We start from the raw sequence: 24,753 nt of genomic DNA, 5'->3' as shown, positions 1-24,753 counted from the left end.
TTTGCAATAATTTTAGCTGAGCAGCCTATCATTTTCTGTACTTCTTTATATGTTTTCCCCTCTCCAATCAACCTTTTAATCAAGGTACGCTGTTCTTCTGAACAATGTCTGGAACGACCCATTTTCCTCCGAATTTCAGAGAGAAATGCACTGTAACCAGCATGTACATTTGCTGCCTTCCTTCCTTAAAGGCAGTGCTTCTCAAGTAGTGGGGCGCGCCCCCCAGGGGGGGCACCAGGCTCCGTAAAGGGGGGCTCGTTCAGGGCCGGCCTTTGGGGTGTGCGAATTTCTTCTGTATAATGCCGGCAGGCAGGCCGGCGCGTCCCTCAGTGATGTCACGTGCCTGCGCAGCCTGCTTTATGAATGAAGCAGGCGGCGCAGACAAGTGACGTCACTGAGGGACGCGCCGGCCGCCCGGCCCGCCTGCATTATACAGAAGAAATTCGGATATACGGTACTATTAGGAGTGAGGGGGGCATGTTTAATAACTTTAAACGGCGGCGGCGGGCACACGGAATCTGTGGATGGCACAGTTAAGGGGTGGGGGTCTGTGGATGGCACTGTTATGGGCTGGGGGGGGCACTGTGGATGGCATTGTTATGGGGTGGGGGGTCTGTGGATGGCACATATATAACAGTGCCAGCCACAGATCCCCCTGTAACAGTGCCAGCCACAGATCCCCCCATAAGTGTCCGTCATCCACAGATCCCCCCATAAGTGTCCGTCATCCACAGATCCCCCCATAAGTGTCCGTCATCCACAGATCCTCCCATAAGTGTGTGCCCGATCCACATTTCTTTCTTTTTTTATTCTTATACGTTAATAAGGATACAGTGTTATGCAGAGGTGTACTTATAACAATTTTATAGACAAATGATACTATTTACAGTCGCGCGGGGGGCGCAAAATGTTTTCTTCTTCCTAGGGGGGGCATGACAGAAAATAATTGAGAAGCACTGCTTAAAGGGAACCTGTCACCGGGATTTTGTGTATAGAGCTGAGGATATGGGTTGTTAGATCGCTGCTAGCACATCCGCAATACCCATTCCCCATAGCTCTGTGTGCTTTTATTGTGTAAAAAAAACCGATTTGATACATATGCAAATTAACCCGAGATGAGTCCTGTCCCTGAGATGAGTCCGGGACAGGACTCATCTCAAGTTAATTTGCATATGTATCAAATCGTGTTTTTTACACATCAAAAGCACACAGAGCTATGGGGACTGGGTATTGTGGATGTGCTAGCAGCGATCTAGCAACCCATATCCTCAGCTCTATACACAAAATCCCGGTGACAGGTTCCCTTTAAATAAAGGCAATAATTGCCACCTGTTTTTCAAGGAATGAATGACCTCACCCATTGAACTCCACACTGCTATTATTTTGAACATGCCCCTTTGAATAAGTGGTTGAATTACAGAGAATCAGCAGCATGCATGTCATGACTGTTGGATTTCTATTACTCTACTACACCTGCTAGTAAATTTTTTGCCATGTAGAAATATCATTTCTGCCAAAAACAGTGATTGATCAGGTTAGTGATGTCTGACTGCTATTATTTTGAACATAACTGAACATCTATCTGCTAGGTTAGCAAGCAGTAAAGGACAAATAGATGGGAGTATGACTGCAGAATCAGACTATACAAGGTTTGTGGTTGTCTGTTACAATGGAGACACATAGGTCTGTATGGTAGCTGTAGAAAAAAAAAAACTTTTTTTTTTTATAAATTAGTAGCAAAGATGGACACAGTGTTTAAAGGGGTTTTCCAGGCTCCTGATATTATTTATTAAAGCGCCAATCATTCCATTTGCGCTGTACATACGATAAGGGGTGCACATACATAATACAGACAATTGCACTAAGCACAATATGAGTTACAAACTGGTACAGAAGTAGAGAGGGCCCTGCCCATGAAGGTTTACAATCTACAAGGTATGGAGGAAGGAGATTTGATGACCAGGATAGGTTATCAATATCTGATAGGTGGGGATCCAAGACGTGCACCCCAACAATCAGATGTTTCCTGCAGCCACCTATGCAGAAATTAACACTTTGAACGCAGCAGGAAACACAGCTCCATTCGAAGTGTAGTGTCCATGCAGGGTACTGCAGCTCAGCTTCCAGTCACTTCAGAGGTGGCCAAGCTCCAGTAACATGACAAAGCCACTGTACTTTAAATTCGAGCTGGGCTTCAAGCACTGGAGGCTGAAGGTAATGGTTAATCGGTGGAGGGTGTCAGATCGGCTATTTAAGACCTCCCTTTAAACATGTGATCACCAGTAAATGTGCTGAGGAAGAGACTGCCAGATATCATTACATTTATAATGTTTACGCCAAGTCTCATCGTTATTTATTAATCAGAACAATCTGCAAGAACCTACACATATTGTGATGTTGTAAAGCTGTGGGCGTGCTGGGTCATCCAAGGCAAATATTTCTAAAGGGCAAACAGAAAATAGCTGCAGTTTGGGTGCAGGGAACTATTGGTCAAGACTATTTATTCCAAGCAGCCAGGCAGGTGCGTCCCTATCTGCAAGCATTGCCGGAATCTATGCAGGGGGCGGTGGACCCGTTTCAACATCAAAAACTGTTTCATCAAATTCATTATTGGTCTCTGCTTGAGGCCTCGTGGTCAGTGGTTCATCCCTGAAGATGTCCGTGTGTCCATTCTTGGCCCTCCATGTCATCCGTATTCCATGGACACTGCTAGGCTGAAAATTTATTTCAAGAGCGTCTGCTGCCAATGGTCTGTGAAAACCACGGATCAAACACGGATGGCATCAGTGTTGTGTTCGTGGTTTTTGCAAACCTACAGGTGATGTGGTTGGTCCACCTCTGTGGTTTTTCCATAAACCCAGTCATTGGAAAAACACTGATGTGTAAACAAACACATTAAAACCAATGGATCCGTGTGCTGTCCGTGGAGAACACAGACAATTGACTTACATGTGAATGAGGCCTTAAAGGGGTAGTGCAAGAATGTGGGGGCGGTGACCAACCCTTACACCATGACAAATGGTCACATGATGTAAGGGGATATGATCTCTGCCGCGGCCAGGACAAACCGGATGTTGACATCGAGGGAGCCCAGCGGAGCAATGCAGGCCTGCTGGAGAAGGTGCAGGGAGCTGGCACCAGGCAGGTAATATCTCTTTTACAGGTCCGGCCGAGTTTGTCAACCCCCCTCCCCCCCAATTCTTTGACAACCCCTTAAATCTGTGATTTCCTAGGACGTTTTATTAAGGGTTCAAATCCACAGCCATGTGAATGTAGGTGTTCCATATCCCCCCCGCCTACTGTTAGGGAAGATTCATCAATATTAGCGCACCATGCGAACCCTATGCCTGAGTTTAGCGCAGCATCTGACAGATTTACCAACAGGCCGCACTCCCTGTGGATGAATCTGACCTAGTTTTTGGCCACTTTCACATGGCAGTATCTGTAAGACAAAACTAGGAGTGACAGCGACACAAACAAAGATTTCTACCTGCTCCGTGTCATGGCTTACAAATGCTGACCTAAATACTGCCAAGGTAAAGTTGCTTTGGACTGAGTTCAAATGCAGACGTAAAATCTACAGCGAATATTTCCATGAATCTGTTGTAAAAGCCGCTTGTGTATTTTTCCCTGAATGGAGTTCACCACTTGCAGTGTAGAAGGTCGAGACCCTCCGTAAATCTGCAGCGTTCCCTCAAACCCACAGAAAACCTCATGCCCTCAGTTCTGTTCAAAGCACCATTCACACGAATTGAACTTTGATTCACATTTTTCATGTGGAATCTGCAGAGATTCGAGAATAACGGCCGCGGCCTTGGAACACCAGATCAGCCATCATCTTCTGATACTTTGTTGCCTGGAACTGTCAGAAATCTTTGATAAACCAGTCACGTTCGGCACCACTCCAAAGCCCCATCGAGTCTCTTCGACGGAGGGTACGTTCACATCCGCGGCAGAGGATCCTGCGGGCTGTTCCGGCAGAGAGAAGCCTGCTGGATCTGGCTGATTTCCGGCATAGATGCTGGGTTTCAGCCAGGCAAAAACTGTTGCATGCAATGGTTTCTACCCGACCAAAACCCAGCATTTGTGCCGGATCAGGCATGCCGGACACGTGCCGCACACAGCCTGTTACACAATCGTATTTTTGGTCCGATCTGCATTTTTTTGCAGATCGCACATGGACCCATTCATTTCTATGGATCCGCAAAAAAAAAAAAAACGGACAGCAGAGCAATGTCATTGGCATGCTGTCTGCAACAGTGTGACTGGACAGCAAATTATAGAACCTGTCCTATTCTTGTCTGTTTTGCGGACAAGAATATGCTTTTTTTTTTACAGTGGGTTCCGTGCAAATTGCGGGACGTACATGTACCCCATCTGTATTTTGTGGATCGGCTTTCACACAGTCAGTGTTTGATCAGTGATTTCCAACATTACTTAGGAGCCAAAACTAAGCGCAGGTCCAAAACACAGGACAGGTGCAAATCTTTCCCTTAGGCCTCGTTCACATGACCGTATTTTTAGTCCGCGTCCTCTCCGTAAAAAATGCGGATCGGATGTGGACCCGTTCATTTTAACGAATCCGCAAAAAATGCGTGCTTGCTGTCTGCATCCGTCTGTCCGGTCCACATCTCCGCAAAAAAAAAAGAAAGAACATGTTCTATTCTTGTCCATTTTGTGGACAAGGATAGGCATTGTTACAATGGGCCCTCAAAAAAAAAAAAAGGATGCAACACGGACGTCATTCGTATTTTTTGTGGATGCTTGTTTTGCAGACCACAAAATACATACAGTCGGGTGAATGCACCGTATACCATATCTCTGGGTAACCTCTACTGCTGATTTTGGAACGTTACCGGTTTGGTGGGTCTAGGAGTTCTATTATGGATTCCGTTATAACGAACTTTGTAGGTGGAATGCAAAGCGGAAGCCTTTACGGGGCATTCCGTCATTATAGAAGTCTATGGCGAAACACGACGGATCCGTCTGGTTTCCGTTACGCAGGACTGAAAACAAAGTCCTGCATAACGGAAACCAGACGTATCTTTTATGCTTGCCCATAGACTTCTATTATGACGGATCAAAACGGGGCGCCCCTTAAAGGCTTCCATTTTGCATTCTGTCTACGAAATCGGTTATAACGGAATCCATAGCGGAGTTCCTACACCACCCGAACCCGAAAAGTTTGGGTTCGCTCATCCCTAATGAAAATCACTGATCAAACACTGACTGTGCAAAAGCAGTGTAAATCATACTTGTCAGAAGTCATCCAGGGGCTTCTTCGATATGACATTTGGCCTGAATGCTATATCCAGAAAATACACATTGACAACATATGCGCCCCTATAAATGACTGGATATCTTCCGGGGTGTAAGTACCGGACCACTGGTCACACTGCAGGTGGACTGACACGTTTATGGCCGGCATATCTCACAAGTTCAGGATGATTGTATAAAGGCATGGACAGAGGAGCTGTGTCCCGGCTGCTGGGTGGGTGAGGGTCTCCAGCTGCTGTCTGTCCTCTTTGTCCCGGCTGTGTTTTGCCATTGGCTGCGGTCCATGGATCAGGTTTCCTTTTGAGATGACAAAATAACAATGGCTGTCTAGAAGTGTCCATATGTCCTTCTGGAGACAACATCTCAGAGCAGTGCCACCCCCACCTCTGCTGGTCACTGGGTGCGGGCAGGTATGTGCCCCCCTGGGCGGATGCCTCCTTCTCCTCCTCGCTCCTCTCCCTCTCTGCTTACTATATGTATCTGATCACTTCTCTCTATCCAGCCGCCCTCTGATTGGCTGGATTCTGTCTCTAGCCCCTGTCAGCCAATCAGCGTCGAGCACTGTTTTTCTCAGAAGCTCCGCAATAAAAAGGACCTGAATAAAGCGCAATGAGAAAACAAGTCGGTCGGGCCCGAAAAGGACGAGAAGGGGCTGCGGTACCGGAACCGATCCGGTCCAAAGGCAAGTAAGGAATAGGAGGCAGCCCCGGGACCCGCACCGAACATCGCCGGCAGCATCCCCTGTCACTGGAGTCTACTAGCCCGGTAAGTGAGGTGACAACAGCTGCTGTCCCGTACACGGAGCGGGGCTCGGGCTGCGCTGGGTAATAGGGGGTCGTGTACACGGAGCGTTCCAGTCCTCCTCACCAGGAACAGCTGTGTGCGACACTTCTCTACTAAATGTCGCGCACTATTTCTCACACACTGTAGTTGGCACCGGGTGGTTCCAGTACAAGTGTATTCTCCATTACACCGGCTGTACAGGTAACGACTATTGCATTCTATAGACCCCTGTCCTGTCCCCCTCGTCTTCCGTCCGGGACGACCCCCTCTTCTGACATGTCGCGCACTTGCGCCCTATTGTTTCCACACATACATATGCTGTACATTAGGGTTCCGTCTCCGTCATTATTGACAACTCCGAACCTGTGACCCGTAACGTGTGTCCCCGTGTATGACAGCTGTTCCCCCAGCTTCCCGTCGGTGACACAGCCCCCCATGTTCCTCTCTTTTTCCCGTCGTCAGCGCCCAGCAGCTCATACAACCCCCCTCCTCCGCCGTGCCCGCCCGCGCTCTCCCGTCTCCCCCTCGCGAGCACTTCTTCCGCAGAGCCGCAGCCTCGCGCCTGCCGGTTCAAACCGGCTTCTCTGACACCTGTCCCCCCCACCCCTTGCCCGGCTTCAACTCACCGGCCAATCAGAGGAAGGCTGTTGGTTTTAGACGACCAATCCCTGCTCGCGGGGCGGAGTCGATCTCTCCAGAGCGCGCTCATTTGCTCCTTTCTGCAGAGCCGGGCGCTACGCGCTAGTCCGGGAAGCCGGCGGTGACTGTGCTTGACAGGAGGGCTGTCCTTCTGGGACCAGAGCTGCGCGGCTTCTTCTCATGTGTGGCCACAACCTCGCATGCTGGAAGGAAACACGTTTTCAAAGCTGTGGCGAAGTATTACCTCAGACTGTCTAATGGTTTCTAGTCAGTAAAGAAAGTAGATATTGTGCTCCACTGCCCCAGTACTGAGAGGCGTCACCAGGGTCGTTTTACCTCATTGGTGGGCCTCATGAAGAAATGTCACGAGTGCCCTCTAGGGTGTTTAATTTTTCCAAATATCTAATTTTCATATGACTTTGCTTATGCCCCGAGTTTCAGTGATGTAAAAGATATCTATGCCAAATTTCAAGAAGATTGGATAATATTTAGGGGTTGCACACATTGATCACCTTTATTACTCCTCTCCCTCCTGTACCTAAGAGGTTGGTCTAAAAACGACTTAAGGATCCCAGGGGCTCTGCATCAAGCAAGGTGGATGGCAAAGGCAATATATGCACTTAAAATTGTCCTCTTCACTAAACAGTTGAATATTCCTCAACGAGAATTGAAAGGAATGATACAGGTTGCACATTTTGTCAGCCTCCTAAATGTTCATTTTTTGCACAAGGCAATTGTAAGTCGATGGTCTCCAAAGAATGATTTGGATATGTCTACAGCTTCTGAGAACCTACCCAGATGCAGACGTCAAAAGAAAGTGCTCTCCCAGTTGCTAAAACAAACGTAGGATTGGCTTTTTTGGACAAACGTATTACTCAAGCTGTTAAGCAAAATATGACTAAAAACGTGCAAAGAAAAAGGAAATGAAACAATTAGAGGGTGAAAACCTAGTTTTTGAAGGAAAAGACCTGAACCATTTTGTTACTAATAAAACAAAGACGTTCTTTGAATTGTTTGGGGTCCACAACGTGACAGAATACTGCAGAATAAGCCATGTGAACGCTCTTAAGGTGGTCAGTGATACCGCAGAAAGAGGAATTGCTCTGATAAAAAAGTGTAACGAATCGGTCAGGGACGAGCAACAAAAACAGTTCTTGTTGAGGGTCGTCGAGCATCACAGAAAAGTCGTCACCAAGCTAACAAAAGAAGGGATTGCATCATTCAAAGTGGATTAATATAACACACGTTTTGCCGATCATACTACCTATTAATCTTAGTGTCTTGTTTTAATATTATTTTAAGTTTGTGATTTCTAGTTTTCCCAGTAAAAGTAATTAACATTGAAAAATCTTATTTTTTGCCTACTTTGACAAAACTGATCAAAGTGTGCAACCTCCAAATACCCAATCTTCTTGAAATCTGGCAGAGAGGACATCACTGAGACTCAGGGCGTAAGCAAAGTCTGCAAAAATGTTACATTTTATTTTTTTCCATTAGTGCCCTCCACTTAGTATCCCCACATGTTTTTGTCCCCCTAGTTCCCCCACACAGTAGTTATTCTCTTAGTGCTCCCTTAAGGGCTCATTCAAATGTCCATATGGCCGCCGTGCCCATGTGGTGTGCAATACACGGGCACCGGCCGTGTGAACCCCGTGCTGTGGTGTGGACCCATTGACTTAAATAGGTCTGCGATCTGCAAGATACGTCAAAAGATACGACATGTCCTCTCTTTTGTGGGGCGGATTGGAAGCCCATGGAAACACTCTTCGTGGACCCATTCAAGTCAATGAGTCCACACCGCGACACGCAGTTCAAACCGCCGGTATACGTGTATTGCGGATCACTATTTGTGGGCACAGCAGCCATACAGTTGTATGAATGAGCCCTAAAGGGGTTGTCTCATCTCAGACATTGGTGGTATATTGCTAGGCTATGCCAACAATGCCAGATGCAGGTCCTGCAACTATCTCTAGAACGGAGCCCCCAAAGTGAACGTGAGTGCACTGCACATGCACGGCCGCCCTTCATTAATTTCTATGGACATTTCGACAAATGTAGAGCACACAGAGTATGAATGGTGCTCTCTTGTTCTCTTTGGGGCAGGCATCCCCAAACTGCGTCCCTCCAGCTGTTGTAAAACTACAACTCCCACAATGCCCTGCTGTAGGCCGATAGCTGTAGGCTGTTCGGGCATGCTGGGAGTTGTAGTTTTGCAACAGCTGGAGGGCCGCAGTTTGAGGATGCCTGCTTTGGGGCATCCATTCTAGAGATAGGTGCGGGACCCACATCTGAAATTGGTGGCATATCCTAGCAATATGCCACCAATGTCTGAAGTGAGACAACTCTTTTAGGGGGCACTAAGAGGGAATTACTATTGCTATGGGGTGAAAATCATTTCCCTTCATCAGAATGGGGTGGTTTTGGCTGCAAGCACATGGATTTCTTAAAGCTCCAGTAAGTGAATGGTGTCAGTCACTGAAATCTCTGCCATGTATAAGTATAGCCTTATAGTCCGGGGTTACCATCACAGTTCTGCTGCCTTTGGAAACAGCCAACAGCCTTGTAATGAGCCACATCCTTGGCTGATCAGCTGAGCTCCTACAATGAACTGGGACAGTTAGAGCACAGGCCACACGGTCAGGTTTCCTGATGCAGTTTTGGAAGCCAAAACCAGGGATGAAAAGAAAAAGTCCTTTCCTTTATACTTCCTCCTGCAAGTGGCCGTGCCCTTAGTTCTCTTCTACATAAAATCAACGTACCAAGTGTGAACCACCAGAATAGGCTCTCTGCAGACATTGCACCTGGAAGTAATGCTGAGAGGTTTTAGGCACAAAGGAAAATGCATCCGCTAAAGTTTTTCTCGCTCCCATAAATCGAAAGGCCTATTATTATTATTATATGGATGTGCACATGACCCCATAGAAATGAATGGGTCAGTGTGGTATCTACAAAAATGGCAGATACTATACTGAAGAACAATATGAGGGTGTTTTTTGGCTTGCTTGAAAAAACCAATTGCCAGTGTGTGTTGTATTTTTTAATTTTACCTTATGCTACTTTCACATCAGCATTTTTCCTTTCCGGTATTGAGATCTATCATAGATCTGAATGCCGGAGGAAAACGCTTCAGTTTTTTACCCATTCATTGTCAATGGGGACAAAACCGGACTGAACGGAGTGCGCCAGAAACACAATGTAAGTCAATGGTGACGGATCCGTTTTCTCGGACACAAAAGAAAACTGATCCGGCGCCCATTTACTTACAATGGTTTTAGTGCCGGACACATCATGGCTATTTTAGAGATAATACTACTGGATCCAGACGGTTGTATTATCATGACGGAACCTTTTTTTGTCTGATTCATGACGGATCCAGCAAAAACGCACTTGTGAAAGTAGCCTTATAATGCTCTGTTTACAGAGGGCACATATACTCTCCTATAAACAAATATATACAATGCATACCAAAATTGACATTAAAAAGGTTTACAGAGTGTTTTCCGAGCGTTTTCCGAGTACCTGATCAGCAGGGGACCCCACCAATTTGCTGTTTGAGAAGGCATTGGTGCTCCTGTGGCCTTCTCTGTACTCACCAAGAACAGCGCCGTACATTGTATAGTGGCTGTACTTGGTATTGCAGCTCAGCCTCATTCACTTCTATGGGACTGAGCAGATCCTAGGCCACGTGACCGATGAACGTGTCATCATTTGGCCTAGGTAAAGCTGAGAGAAGGTTGTGGCGGTACCATGAGTGCCACTGCCTTCTCAAACAGCTGATCGGTAGGGGTCCCGGGTGTCTGACCCCCACCAATCAGATACTGATGGCCTATCCAGTGGATAGGACATCAGTATTTAAAGGGGTTGTCCGGGATTGGGAAGATTGGTGTGTGTGGACAACAGTGCCCTAAATTTTACACTCGTGCCTCTCCTACCTTTACCAGACAATTCTTATGCCACTTTTGCCATTGAGAAAATCCCAGTCGGAAGTGCCGGTTTTCTTACAGTCAGTAACGTACCGGGTCCCTTTCTGCCGAGCGAAGCCTCTTCTTCCGCCCAGCAGTGTGCCCGGTGACGTCACCGGCACTGATGGGCGGGCTTTAGTGCTGCCCTAGCCAGTAAAACGGCTAGGGCAGCGCTAAAGCACGCCAATCAGAGCCGGTGACCTCACCGAGCACACTGCCGGGCGAAAGCCTCCGCCCGGCAGTGTGTTGTTGTAAACAAAAGAGCCCGTGCCCAGCGCGATTTAGCGCAGGGCAAGGAAGCGCATCACAGCACGAGATGCTCCGATGCTAGCATCAGGGGGGCTGCCTGGGAGAAAATATGGGTAAGTCCGGGTTCAGCTCTGAACCCGGACAACCAGGGTGGATTTGATTTAAATCATAGTTTTTTACATAAAGATTCATATTTGGACAATTTTTCTGTTGTACTTAGGAAGGAGAAAAATAATCATTACCTTTAAAAATAACAATTTAAATAGGATTTATTCAACTGAAACAATAACATTACAGCATGTTATTTGCTTAAACATCCATGTTTGTTAACTAATTTGGCTAAAGAAAATATATATATATATTTTAAGATATATAGTTTCACTTTCTTTTTGTGCAGATCTATTCCACTCCAAACAATCAGAAAAATATTGTTTATATTCACTGAACTTTAAACTTAGCACTGAAGGGGTTGATTCTGTATTTATAGGTTTGTAGAAGTTAGGATTAAAGAGGACCTTTCACTAGAATAAAAAATCTAAACTAAGTATACAGACATATACAGTGGCGCCCAGGGATCTCCCTGCACTTACTGTTATCCCTGGGCGCCGCTCCGTTCTCCAGTTATAGCCTCCGGTATCTTCATATGTTCGGCTCCACCCAGTTGAACCTGCCGCCGTCTCCTTCTCCCATGCTGTAGCGCTGGCCAATCGCAGCGCTCAGCTCATAGCCTGAGAGAAAATAAAACCTCTCAGGCTATGAGCTGAGCGCTGCGATTGGCGAGCACTACAGCCTGGGAGAAGGAGACGGCGGCAGGTTCAACTGGGTGGAGCCGAACATATGAAGATACCGGAGGCTATACCGGGAGAACGGAGCGGCGCCCAGGTATAATAGTAAGTGCAGTGAGATCCCTGGGCGCTGCTCTCCATGTCTATATGCTTAGTTTATATTTTTTATTCTAGTAAAAGGTCCTCTTTAAGATCTTTTTCTCAACTCTTTTCATGTTATAAATTCAGTTTTGAGAACTCCAAAATTAAACCAAGCATCTGTGATAATATTTTGTAGGCAGAGAAACTACCCAGTAATCTTACAAAAACCTCTGGAAGAGCATGACATTGTGAATGGATTAATGGAATTTAAAAAAAAAATTAAACATATACAGCCTTATTCTACATAATTAAAAAAGTAATCTTTATTTCATAATAAAATAACCTTTGGATGGTAATATATTTTCCTCAAAAAGCATTTTATATTAAAAAATCTGACTTAAATAAAAAAAATCTGATTTAAATAAAAAAAATCTGATTTAAATCAAAAATTTTTTTTAAAAAAAATCATTGATTTTTATCCACCCTGTGGACAACCCCTTTAAGCCTCGGATAACCCCTTTAAAAACGCCAGGTGCTAAAACACACTATAAAGGCAAAACGCCTAAAAAAGCGATAAAAAAAATTCTAACCAAAAACTATGTGTGACAGCACCCTAAAGGCTTTTGCCGTTGGCTTACGTATACTGTATATCCTCAGTCTCACAAGTTTATTTATGTAAAACTTTTTACTGTTTACCTTTATGCTGTTACTATACTTAGGGCTCTTTCACACCTGCGTTCTTGTCTTCCGGCATAGAGTTCCGTCGTCGGGGCTCTATGCCGGAAGAATCCTGATCAGGATTATCCTAATGCATTCTGAATGGAGTGAAATCCGTTCAGGATGCATCAGGATGTCTTCAGTTCCGGTACGGAACGTTTGTTGGCCGGAGAAAATACCGCAGCATGCTGCGCTTTTTGCTCCGGCCAAAAATCCGGAACACTTGCCGCAAGGCCGGATCCGGAATTAATGCCCATTGGAAGGCATTGATCCGGATCCGGCCTTAAGCTAAACGTCGTTTCGGCGCATTGCCGGAGCCGACATTTAGCTTTTTCAGAGTGGTTACCATGGCTGCCGGGACGCTAAAGTCCTGACAGCCATGGTAAGTGTAGTGGGGAGCGGGGGAGCAGTGTACTTACCGTCCGTGCGGCTCCCCAGGCGCTCCAGAGTGACGTCAGGGCGCCCCAAGCGCATGGATCACGTGATCCATGTGATCACGTCATCCATGCGCATGGGGCGCTCTGACGTCATTCTGGAGCGCCCCGGGAGCCGCACGGACTGTAAGTATACCTCTCCCCCGCTCCCCGCTCCTACTATGGCAACCAGGACTTTAATAGCGTCCTGGGTGCCATAGTAACACTGAAAGCATTTGGAAGACGGTTCCGTCTTCAAATGCTTTCAGTACACTTGCGTTTTTCCGGATCCGGCAGGCACCTCCGGCAACGGAAGTGCATGCCGGATCCCAACAACGCAAGTGTGAAAGAGGCCTTAGGTTGTCATATTTTCCTTGCTCGTTTTACCCTGGACTTATTAGGAAAGCCTTTCAGTAGTGACTGGTAGACAGGCTTAGTACGTAGACAGATGTTGAGCCTGTGAGACATTCCTGTCATGTCGCCTGTTTGATTTTCCCTCATAGGAGTCTGTACCTTTGCTTGTTGTGGTAAATAATTCAGACATCTACAGTTTTTTCTGTATTTCATGGCAATACACATCCGAGTAACACAGTGACGGTAGATTCTTAGGAGCGGAGAAGAAAGATTTAATAAGCAGTCTAAGAACTCCACGTGGAGGCATGTAAGCTGTCATTTTAATATCGTGGCGGCAGCTAGATATTATTTCTGGAGCAAGGCTTTATGTGAAGGTGGAGGACTTTTTTTTTTGTAATAAACTTTTATTCGGATCAGAAACAGGTTCACATCTGATATAAGAAAAGAAAGATCTGACTTCCATATACAGAGCAGATAACAAAAATGTTGATAGATCTTATCAAGATCAAGACACTTTCAAAATGGCGTGTATTCCACCTAGATTGTCTTGGCTGAAATAAAATAAAATAAATCACACCCTGATCCATTTTTTATATGTAAAACCCTTCCCTTCCCCTCTCCCCCAAAAACATAAACCTACAGCACTGTGAGGAGACCGGATCCAGAGATTAAACTGCCAGTTTACCTAAACTATTGGCTCTTTGTTCCTTCATAAACCAAGTAGTTCCAACAAATAGTTTCATCACCTCTCTGATTTCATGTACTGTAAGCGTCTTTTCAATAAACTTTCTCCATTTTTTAAAGAAATTCTTTGTGGCTTTTTCTTTGTTTCTTTCAGTATCTAGTCTATCCATATACATAAGCTTTTTCATTGTTCCAATCACTTAATCTAGAGAGGGTAATTGGGGTTGCAAGCACTTTCTCAAAATACACTTTTTGGCTGCCGATAACAAAATATGTGGTCCCTTAGACCCCTTGCACACGAGCGTGTCCGGATTAGGTCCGGATGCGTTGCGTCTGCCATCAGGGAAAATCGTGCGAGTAGGTATGCAATTGCAGTCAGTTTTGACTTAGATTGCGTTCTGTTGTTCAGTTTTTATCGCGTGGGTGCAATGCATTTTGCACGCGCGTGATAAAAAACTGACTGTGGTACCCAGACCCGAACCCGGACTTCTTCACTGAAGTTTGGGTTTGGGATCGGTGTTCTGTATATTTTATTATTTTCCATTATAACATGGTTATAATGGAAAATAATAGCATTCTTTAATTCATAATGCTAAGTAAAAGGTCCATTGTGGGGTTAAAAAAAAAAAATCCACATCCACTTGATCGCGCAGCCGGGCTCGTCTTCTTTGTTCTTCTTGCGGGACCTGGCTGGAAAAGGACCTTCGGTGACTCGATGACGTCACCGAAGGTCCTTTTCCAGCCAGGTCCTGCAAGAAGAAGAAGAAAGAAGACGAGCCCGGCTGCGCGATCAAGTGGATGTGGATTTTTTTTTTTAACCCCACAATGGACCTTTTACTTAGCATTCTGAATTAAAGAATGCTATTATTTTTCATTATAACCATGTTATAATGGAAAATAATAAAGTAAATGGGGTCCCTGATGGCATAACACTTTGACCCTGCAGAATCGAATTAAATAGTGATAACAATGACAACTAATTCTGTGCTAAGTGCTTTATAAAACTCAGCCGGGAATCCATCTGGGCGCGGGGTTTCCCCGTTATGCAAGGATTTAATGACAGAATTTCTTGCTCAGTGATTTGGGCATTAAGAATTGGTAGATCAGGAGGACCCCTACCCTCAGTAAGGATATGTTATCTAAAAAAGCTTTTCCACCTTGAATGTCATAGGGGTCCTGAGTATATAATTTTTCATAGTAGTCCCTGAATATTAGTAAAGTGTCTCTAGGGTCATTTGTCACTCTGCCTCCACCTTGGCATTGGTTGTTGAGGTCTCCTCCCTTTTGCCAGTCTGGCTAATAATTTGCCTGCCTTGTTACCGTACCTGAAGAAGTTCGCTGAGGTATGATCAGCATATATCCTTTCTAGCTTTTCTGAATAATGGTCAAAGATGTTCTAGCCCACTCATCCCTCGTCTCCTTAGCAACCATGCATGAAAATCGCTTTGCATCCGCACTTGCTTACGGATGCTTGCGATTTTCACGCATCCCCATTCATTTCTATGGGGCCTGCGTTGCGTGAAAAACGCAGATTATACAACATGCTGCGATTTTCACGCAACGCACAAGTGATGCATGAAAATCACCGCTCATCTGAACAGCCCCATTGAAGTGAATGGGTCCGGATTCAGTGCGGGTGCAATGCGTTCACCTCACGCATTGCACCCGTGCAGAATTCTCGCCCGTGTGAAAGGGGCCTTAATGCTCACTGTTTGTTGAGTCTGTATCCTGATCTCTGGGAATGTACTGGAAGATACATTGTTGAGGCACATCACGAACTTCAACTTCCCAAGTTGTCTTAACACAATCACATATTTGCCCCCAAAAGGATCTCAAAAGGTCAGATCCCCACAACCCATGTAATAAGTCTGCTTTCCGTAACCCACATTTAGGGCAATTTCTCAAATAGTGAGCTGGAGCATTGCTATATGACAGGTCAAAGGCATATGTTGCTTTATGAATTATTCTGAATTGGATTTCCCTCCACTGTTCGTTGTTAATAGATGAACGAATCTTATCCATTTTAAAGGTTATAGTATTATCCTCTAATGTGGCTTCCCCCCCTTTAAAGACATTTTGCGCCACCCCTCCAAGTTGGGCATCACAGAGTCTTCTGTAAATGGAATAAAGCGAATCAGTTCTAGTTTCAGTGCCCATTAACCCTTCAAAATGAATGAGACTGTTTTCTGTCCCCAGGGAACTGGCTTGGGCCGCACAAAATGCCATCATTTGTAGAAACTGCAAATAATGCTTTGACGAAAGCTGGAACCTATTCTGTAATTCCTCCCAAGAAATCAGGTTTGCCCTTGAGTGATCCAGTATGTCCCTGAGAGTCTTAGTGTACTTTTACACTGGTGTTATTCTTCTCCGGCATTGAGTTCTGCCCTAGGGGCTTGTAAGCCGAGATATACATGGGAAGTTTATACAACTTTCTGATATCACTCCATGTTGCCAACGTATCCCTAATTAATGAAACATTTTTTGCCGCTTCCTGGAGCAATGTCCTTTTGGTATGCAAAAGGGCCTGCAAATCATAAGGTGCCTCTAGTTCCTGTTCCAGATCCCTACTTGAGTAGTTAGATGTTCCCCAGACCCAATCCCTAATGTGTCTAAATATTGCTGCCTAATTGTATCCTCTGATATTAGTTGGTTGTAGACCTCCCTCCCACTTTAGAAGACATAACTTTTTATATGCTATCCGAGGCCGTTTTTTCTGCCACAAGAATTCAACAAAGGCTGTTTGTAGCTTACAGGCATCAATATGTTTCAGCAGTAAAGGAATAGTTTGCATTGGGTATAATAACCTAGCAAAGCTGGTTATTTTCACTAATTGTGCCCTGCCCAGAAGGGTCAATGGGAGGTCTTTCCATCTCTGCAATTCCTGTACTATTTTGTTTATCAAAGGGTTATAATTTAGTTTATACATCATAGCAGGGTTTCTCCCTATTTTTATCCCCAGATATTTTATACATTCTCTCGCTACTGAGATCGAATCTATTTCCTGTAACAGTGATGTTCCTCCCCCAATCTGCAACAATTGGCGTTTGGTAACATTTATTTTGTGCCCCATGAAATCATTCACCCCATTCAGGGTCTCGAGCACCTTTACCAAATCTTTGGTCAGATCATTCATAAATATTAACATATCGTCCTCCAAGCAGATTATTTTTACCTCTTTTTTCCCTATTTTTATTCCTTCATAAATATTAGACCTCAATAGATGTAGGGCTAATGGTTCCAATGCTATATCAAATGGGAGCGGTGTCTTGTCCCTTTCTGAAGTTGGATCGGAGCAGAACCCAGGGAGGCAGATTCTAGCCTGGGGTGAAGTGTATATTGCTTGAACAAAGGTAAGAAAGCCTCCCCTAATTCCCATCCGGTCCAGAACCAACCCCAGCCACTCCAAATTTACATTATCAAAAGCCTTTTCGACATCTATCGCCAAAAGAGACTGACGTCCTCCTTCCTCAGGGTGTTTTTGTCTTGTTACTCAATCCTGTACTGCCAATACTGTACATATGTTTATAGTGGCTGAATGACCTTTTACAAATCCCACTTGATGGTGACCAATTAATTTAGGTAGGATGTCCGCCAGTCTATTGGCCAATATTTTAGCAAAGATCTTCAGATCTTGGTTTATCAAGGAGATTGGTCTATAAAATCCCGGATGTGTTAAATCCTTATCCGGTTTGGGTATAAGTTTGCTGTGCGCCACTTCCCCTGATGGCATAACACTTTGACCCTGCAGAATCGAATTAAATAATGATAACAATGACAACTAATTCTGTGCTAAGTGCTTTATAAAACTCAGCCGGGAATCCATCTGGGCGCGGGGTTTCCCCGTTATGCAAGGATTTAATGACAGAATTTCTTGCTCAGTGATTTGGGCATTAAGAATTGGTAGATCAGGAGGACCCCTACCCTCAGTAAGGATATGTTATCTAAAAAAGCTTTTCCACCTTGAATGTCATAGGGGTCCTGAGTATATAATTTTTCATAGTAGTCCCTGAATATTAGTAAAGTGTCTCTAGGGTCATTTGTCACTCTGCCTCCACCTTGGCATTGGTTGTTGAGGTCTCCTCCCTTTTGCCAGTCTGGCTAATAGTTTGCCTGCCTTGTTACCGTACCTGAAGAAGTACGCTGAGGTATGATCAGCATATATCCTTTCTAGCTTTTCTGAATAATGGTCAAAGTTGTGCTTAGCTGTCACCCATTTAACCTTGTTTTGTGGGATTCTGCAAAAATGCGGTGTAAAATCTCCTCTAACGGAGCTAGTGGCTTCTAGAAATTTAGTTCTTGCCTCTTTTTTCTGGGCCGAGGTACCGTATATGAGATTATTCTCCCTCTCAACACCGCCTTCACAGCATCCCAAAACAAAGCCAGGGTGTCCCTATGTTGCTTATTAGTCTCCATATATTCCCACCACTACCCCAGAAGTCTGTTTTTACAATCCTCTTTAGTGGCTAGATATCCAGACAGACGCCATATAAAGTATTGGCCTTTAGGGCTGGCTTCTTGTAATTGCAGGACTACCGGAGCATGATCCGAGATCACTATCTCCCCTATCTCCACTTCCTGTACTCTCAGGATCAGGTGACTAGTTCCTAAGAAATAATCAATCTGTGACCAAGCTTGTTGAGAGTGTGAGAATTGTGTAAATTCCCTTTCCATGGGGTTAAAGTACCTCCAGATATCAGTAAGCCCAGTGGCCTCCAGGAGGGTGGGGAGAAGGGGAGATGTCATAACTCCCATCCTGACATCAGTTCTTGTCCTCTTTCTGTCCTCCGAGACCACATTTACCGTGTTCAAGTCTCCTCCCACCAACACAGGGCCTTGCGTCTCCTGCATAATACGTCCTTCTAGTTCATGAAAGAAAGAATTAGCTTGTGCATTTGGTACATATACATTATATATTACCATTAGTCCCACTGGCGTTTCCAATGTCACTCTAGCTAGTCGCCCTTTTCCATCATCTTCTCTAGTAAGTATCTTATATTGTAACTTTTTATGTAGCAAGAGGAGCACCCCTGCCTGCCTTCCTTCAGACGAGGAACCCAAAACTTTACCTACCCATAATCTCTTCATCCTTCAGAAATCACTTTCTTCTAAGTGGGTCTCTTGTAATAGTGCTATGTCAGCTTTAAGCCTTTTTAGAGTACCATTAAACTCTTATGAGATGATCTCAGATCTTTTACATTCTACGTGACTATATGTACTATCCTTTAAAATAATGTGATACCATCTTGTTCAATCTCCTCCCTCGGGTCCCCCCCAGTGCTGTAAACAACTCACCCCCCCCCCCCCCCATTCCTTCCCCCAAAATAGAACTTAACCACAAAAAAAAAATAAGAAAGTAAAAAACAGAAACCTCCTTTCCATCTCTCCAACTAAAGCATTTTCTTCTAGACTTCACTTTTTTCTCGCATTCAAAGAGACTTCGCTATCTCTACTCCTATCTTTTCCTTTCTGTTCTTTTAACAATTTCCCCATATCTGCTCCGCCTTTGAGCCTAGTGTGCGGTAATAGTCGGCCCTAAAACAATCCTCAACATTTCTGCATACATCCTCAATGACCACTAAACCTCTCCCTTCCTTTTACAATCCCCCTCTTGTTAACCTACTGCAGTTATTATCTGTACCCTATCTCATTATCTGAGCATCTGAACTAACCCAGAATATACATTCAAACATAATGTTATATAGGGTAAATTCAGCAAGTAAAATAAAATAGAAGTAAGAGAGCCTAAAGCAAAATAAGAGCACTCAGTCTCAGTCTCTAGCGGAGTCTTCCTGATCTCCTTCCCTCCGTCTTCTGGGTGATCTGGACGACTTGGATGGGATTGGATCATGCTGAGATGGATGTCTTCTAGCTGGTGATGAAGATAAGAACCCACTGGAAGAAAGTTATGTCTGTTTAGAGATGCCCATTGCCAACATAGCTTCTTCAGGAGTCTTGTATATATCCGGCTGACCCTCATCTTTAAATACTTTCAAAACTGCTGGGAATTATAAAGCAAATTTCTGTTTCCTCTTTACCAGAGCTGAGCAAACCACTGTGAAAGCTCTCCTTTTTCTCGAAACTTCAGCTGAGTAATCCCCGAACAGGAGCAGCTTATGGCCTCTTACTTCTATAGGCCTCCCCTCCTTTTTGAACTTGCCCAAGATGTTGGCTTTGTCCGAGTAATTTAAGTATTTGACTATGGTTGGACAAAGCCTCAAAATCACATTATTATTCTGTGTGCCTCTTGGCGGGCCACTGCGATGTGCTCTTTCCACTGTACAAGGGGTATGAAGGCCAAGAGTTCTGGGAATCTCTATGGCGCAGATCCGGGAAAGCTGTCCTGGTGGGATCAATTCTGGCAGGCCTATGATACGCAAGTTATTTCTTCTTGACCTGTTCTCAAGGTCTTCTACTTTCTCTTGCAGAGCTTTATTAGGTTTCTGTATAGTCCGCATCTGGGTCTGCGACTTCTCTAGCTCATCCTCTAGTAGGCTCATACGCTGCTCTAGCTCTGTTATTTGAGAGGAGTGTTGATAAATGTTATCCTGCAACTGTGCTAACGTCGCCTCCACAGTGTGACCTCTAACGTTGATTTAATATCTGGGAAGAGCAACTTTGCTACCTCCAGTACCAGTGTCTTACATGTTATAGCAAGCCCCTGCTGTACCCCTGGCTCCTTGTCCTCCATGTCCTCCTCTGGATCCATGTCAGTTGGTCTGGGGGAGGAGGGCTGTGAGGAAGATCTGGTGGAGCGCATGGCGCTGTCAGCCGCGGCTGCCATCTTGCCGCTATGGTGCCGTCTCTTTCTACGGGGTAACGGGCCTCCTGTAGACTTGCCACTTCTGATCAAGAACCTCTCCATCCACTCCTGGAGAGGTGTAGGCAGTGCGAGCGGGGATTCCTCCCCTCTGTAAGGCTTGGCGGCTTGGTCTCCGGCTCTGAGTAGCGGAGCTCATTCCTCCTGCTACCTTACATGCGCTCGCCGGAATCGGAAGTCTCGGAGGACTGTTTTAGGCCCATGTTCAGATGTTTTCAGTCTTTCTCCGTTGCTGAATTAGGCAGTAAGGATTTTGGAGGTGTAATATATTTTCCACCTTCTCATAAAGTGACATCTTCAAGATAGGGCATGAGTATCTAAAATCTGGAGTACTCCTTTAAGACTTAGCGACTGTTGTATAGTAATTGGGTGGAAAAGAGTAGATTTTATCCAAATTGCTTTATTAGACTGCATACATACTACAGTTTCTTATCCGCTTAACGACCGCTCACTGTCTTTTGCAGGTCCTCAGTCTGCAGCGATGTCTTATGACGTTGCTTGAAGGGTGTTAAATGGCTGGCGGAGTGCTGCAGCTCTAACAACCAGCTGTTACTAAGCTGTTCCTGCTTGACAGCCGGGGTCTGACGAACTTTATTTCTCGCTGTTAACCCTTTGATTGTGCCGTTGTCCTTACCATGGCATGATCAAAAGAGACTACGCCCTGTGGTCGGGTCACCAAGTTTGCCAGTGACCCAAATGTAGCAGAGGGAGCTAATCACAGTCAGTCCTGAGGACCTATGAAGGCCCCCAGGGCTGGTCTTTTTAGTAAGCCTGACTCATACTGACACAGAGCGTAATGTATTACCACACAGGAATATACAAATACATTATAATTGTGAAATAAACGATAACAGTAATCCCATAATGGGATTAAAAAATGTTATAAATAAGGTCATAAAACATTAAGAAAAAAAGCCACAATGCTCCCCCCAAAATATTGCCATTACATTTTATTGTGCACACGTGAAATCCATCATTGGTGGTCGCGCTTGCACACTGTAGGAAAAAAGCGCCGTTCTATGTGCACTCCCACGGTCCTCGCCACCATAGAGGTTGGCACTTTTTAATATAGTGTGCAAGCACGACCACTGCTGCTGGATTGCAAGGAAACAAGCATTGTATAATGTGTGGGGACTTGCTCTGGTAGACAGGATTAGTGGACGCAGTATAGAGGCAACAACAAGTTCTTTGGATCAAACAGTTCAGTGTTTTATTTACACTTTTTAGGCAAGTGACAAAAACAAGCAGTCATATTCAAACAAAAAGTCACCTGTTGGTGGTAATTCACACCATGCGGCAATTCTGTCTTAAAGAGTCCTTGCTGATAGCAGCACCAACCTGTTTTTACGCCAAACAGGTAGCAAACCTTCATCCAGACACAAGGCTTCCAGATCCCAACACAGAGACCTGGCTTCTGAGCCCAGCTGCCTATTTAAGGACAGCCAGGTGCTGCCAAAATCGGACTCCGGACGGGTATTTGACCTCACCTGGCTGTAAATCAGCCCAGCAGCACATGCTGGGAGAAAAATACCTGTTTTCCCAGACCAAACCTCTCACTGTGTCCCAAATGTGATGGAAAAATGAATCCAGCCAGCAAAGGAAGCAATATGGACAATCACAATACATTAGTAAGTGGCTTGTATTAACTTTATCTACATGATAAATGCTTTTTGCTGAAGTAAGACAACCCTTTTAAGGGCCTTTCAGGCCTGGTCATTAATGAGTTAAAGAACTAAACAGAAAATTAAACTTCTTATAAAATATCTGTTAAATGGGTTATCCAACCGCTAAAATGCCTCCCCTACTGCCCGGGCCCCTCACACTAATTGTACTTAGCTTGCTTCCCGGCACTCGTGTCGCTTCTGACGCCCGCACAGACGCCGCTGCATCTCCCCGTCGCGTGGATGAAAACATCTGGTGACGGGGGGAGCAGCCAATAGCAGGCCGCAACAGTGACGAACCTCCCTAGCGTCACCTGCGATGCTAGAGAGGCTCGTCCCCCTCGCATCCTGCTACTGGCTGCCGCCCCACCAATGCCAGATGTTTTCATCCACGCGACGGGGATATGCAGCAGCGTCTGTGCGGGCGTCCGAAGCGACACGAGTGCCGGGAAGCAAGCTAAGTACAATCAGTGTGAGGGGCCCGGGCAGTAGGGGAGGCATTTTAGGGGTTGGATAACCCCTTTAATGTAATTAAAAAGTAAGTTTGTTCATGTGCAAATTCATGGAGAAATATCAAAAGTGAAGATACGTGAGAGAAAGTATTGATCACAGACAGGGCTCGTTCACACCAATTTTTTTTGCGTTCCGTATACGGGCCGTTCTTTTAGGTCCGTATACGGAACCATTTATTTCAATGGTTCTGAAAAATAAAAATGGAATGTAATCTGTATGCATTCCGTTTCCGTATTTCCATTTTTCCGTTCTGTTCAAAGATAGAACATGTCCTATTATTGCTCCATTTAAGTCATTGGGTCCGCAAAAAAAAACGGAACACATACGGAATGTACTCCGTATGTCCTCCATATCCGTTCCATTTTTGTTGAACCATCTATTGAAAATGTTATGCCCAGCCCAATTTTTTCTATGTAATTACTGTATACTGTATATGCCATACGGAAAAACGGAACGGAACCGGAAACACTACTGAAACATTTTCCTACACTTCCTGGCAGCAGTCACAATGAAGAACATTACAATCTCCTCAGTCTGAAATGGCTTCTTACAGGAAATGTAGATACTGTAAGATAGATTCAGGATAGGACATGCCATAAATGTCTGAAAGATGTGGGACTTGAACCTGTTTAGAGAACGGGGGTCCCCCAACTCATCTGGTGCAGCCACGGGACGCAGCATCCAGGCAGGGAATGAAAGGTGAGGTGGCTGCTCCATTTACTTCTATGGGAGTGTGCAGCTCTCCTCATTCTCTTTTATGGAAGCTATGGAAACTGGGACCTGCATCTGTCATTTACAGCAGTGATCCCCAGCGGCAGGGCCGCGGCACAGGACCGGGCCCTAGAAGTTTGTTTGCCGGGCACGCACATCAGCTTCTCTCCCTGGGCGTTCCTTCTCCCTGGCTGTAGCGCTGTCCAATCACTGCGCAGAGCGTCACAGCCAGTGAGAAAAAAGAACTCACCTTCTCCCTTGCTGTGACACTCTGCGCAGTGATTGGACAGCGCTACAGCCAGGGAGAAGGAACGCCCAGGGAGAGAAGCGGATGTCTCCTTCCTGGTGTTCCAATAGTAGTAATTAGCAAACAGCGCCGGAGACGGTAATGGGGGCCACAGCGGGCGAACGGAGCAGCTCCCAGATATAATAGTAAGTGCAGGGAGATCCCTGGGCGCCGCTCTACATGTCCCGCTACTTAGTTAATAAAGTATGGACCCATGAAAGGTCTTCTTACAGATACAGGATGCGGCACCTGAGGGGTGAATTGCCACTGATCGAAGTCCCCTGTCAGAGGTCGGATGACGGCTATCTGATTCTGCCGCACCTGCCTCCTGTATCTGTATTAAAGGTTAATTATCATTGGTGGAACAGTGCACGCCCCCCCAGTATTAAAAACATTGGTGGCAGTGGCCACAGGATCCCCCTCTCCCCTCCTCCTCATTGGTGCAGTGGCAGCTTCTGATCGGAGCCCCAGCAGTGTAATCCTGGGGCTCCGATCAGTTATCATGGCAGCCAGGACACTACTGAAGCCCTGGCTGCCATGGTAATCTGCCTGCTGCTGTGTGTACTATGCAGGGAGAGTATGAGGTCCTATTCACCCTAATAGAGCTCTATCAGGGTGAATAGGACAAGGGATTAAAAGATCCCAGGTTCTAGCCCCTAAGGGGGGAAATAGTTATTAAATAAAAAGTAAAAAAAACAACAACAAAATATTAAGTATAAATCACCCCCTTTCCCAATTTTACATATAAAATATATAAACAATAAATAAATAAAAATATGACATATTGCCATGTCTGAAAAGTCCAAACTATTAAAATATAA

The 24,753-nt window shown here is 45.2% G+C and overlaps 1 protein-coding gene across 2 annotated transcripts in view; it reads left to right on the top strand.

The window, feature by feature from the left end:
• Positions 1-5,844: 5,844 nt before the first annotated feature.
• Positions 5,845-24,753, top strand: part of SLC43A2 (solute carrier family 43 member 2) — a 108,007-nt gene continuing 89,098 nt past the window's right edge. Inside the window, exon 1 of one of the 2 annotated variants that reach the window (XM_040423547.1) lies at positions 5,845-5,959. The gene's annotated coding sequence lies outside the window, so the exon portion shown is untranslated. Of the gene's footprint in view, positions 6,043-24,753 lie in introns of both variants that reach the window. The other variant, XM_040423546.1, reaches the window with a different exon arrangement.

The sequence above is a fragment of the Bufo bufo genome, chromosome 3, assembly GCF_905171765.1.
Source record: "Bufo bufo chromosome 3, aBufBuf1.1, whole genome shotgun sequence".
Lineage (NCBI taxonomy): Eukaryota > Metazoa > Chordata > Amphibia > Anura > Bufonidae > Bufo > Bufo bufo.
Note: the sequence above shows the minus strand (reverse complement) of the source record. Positions and strands in the feature narration are given on the sequence as shown.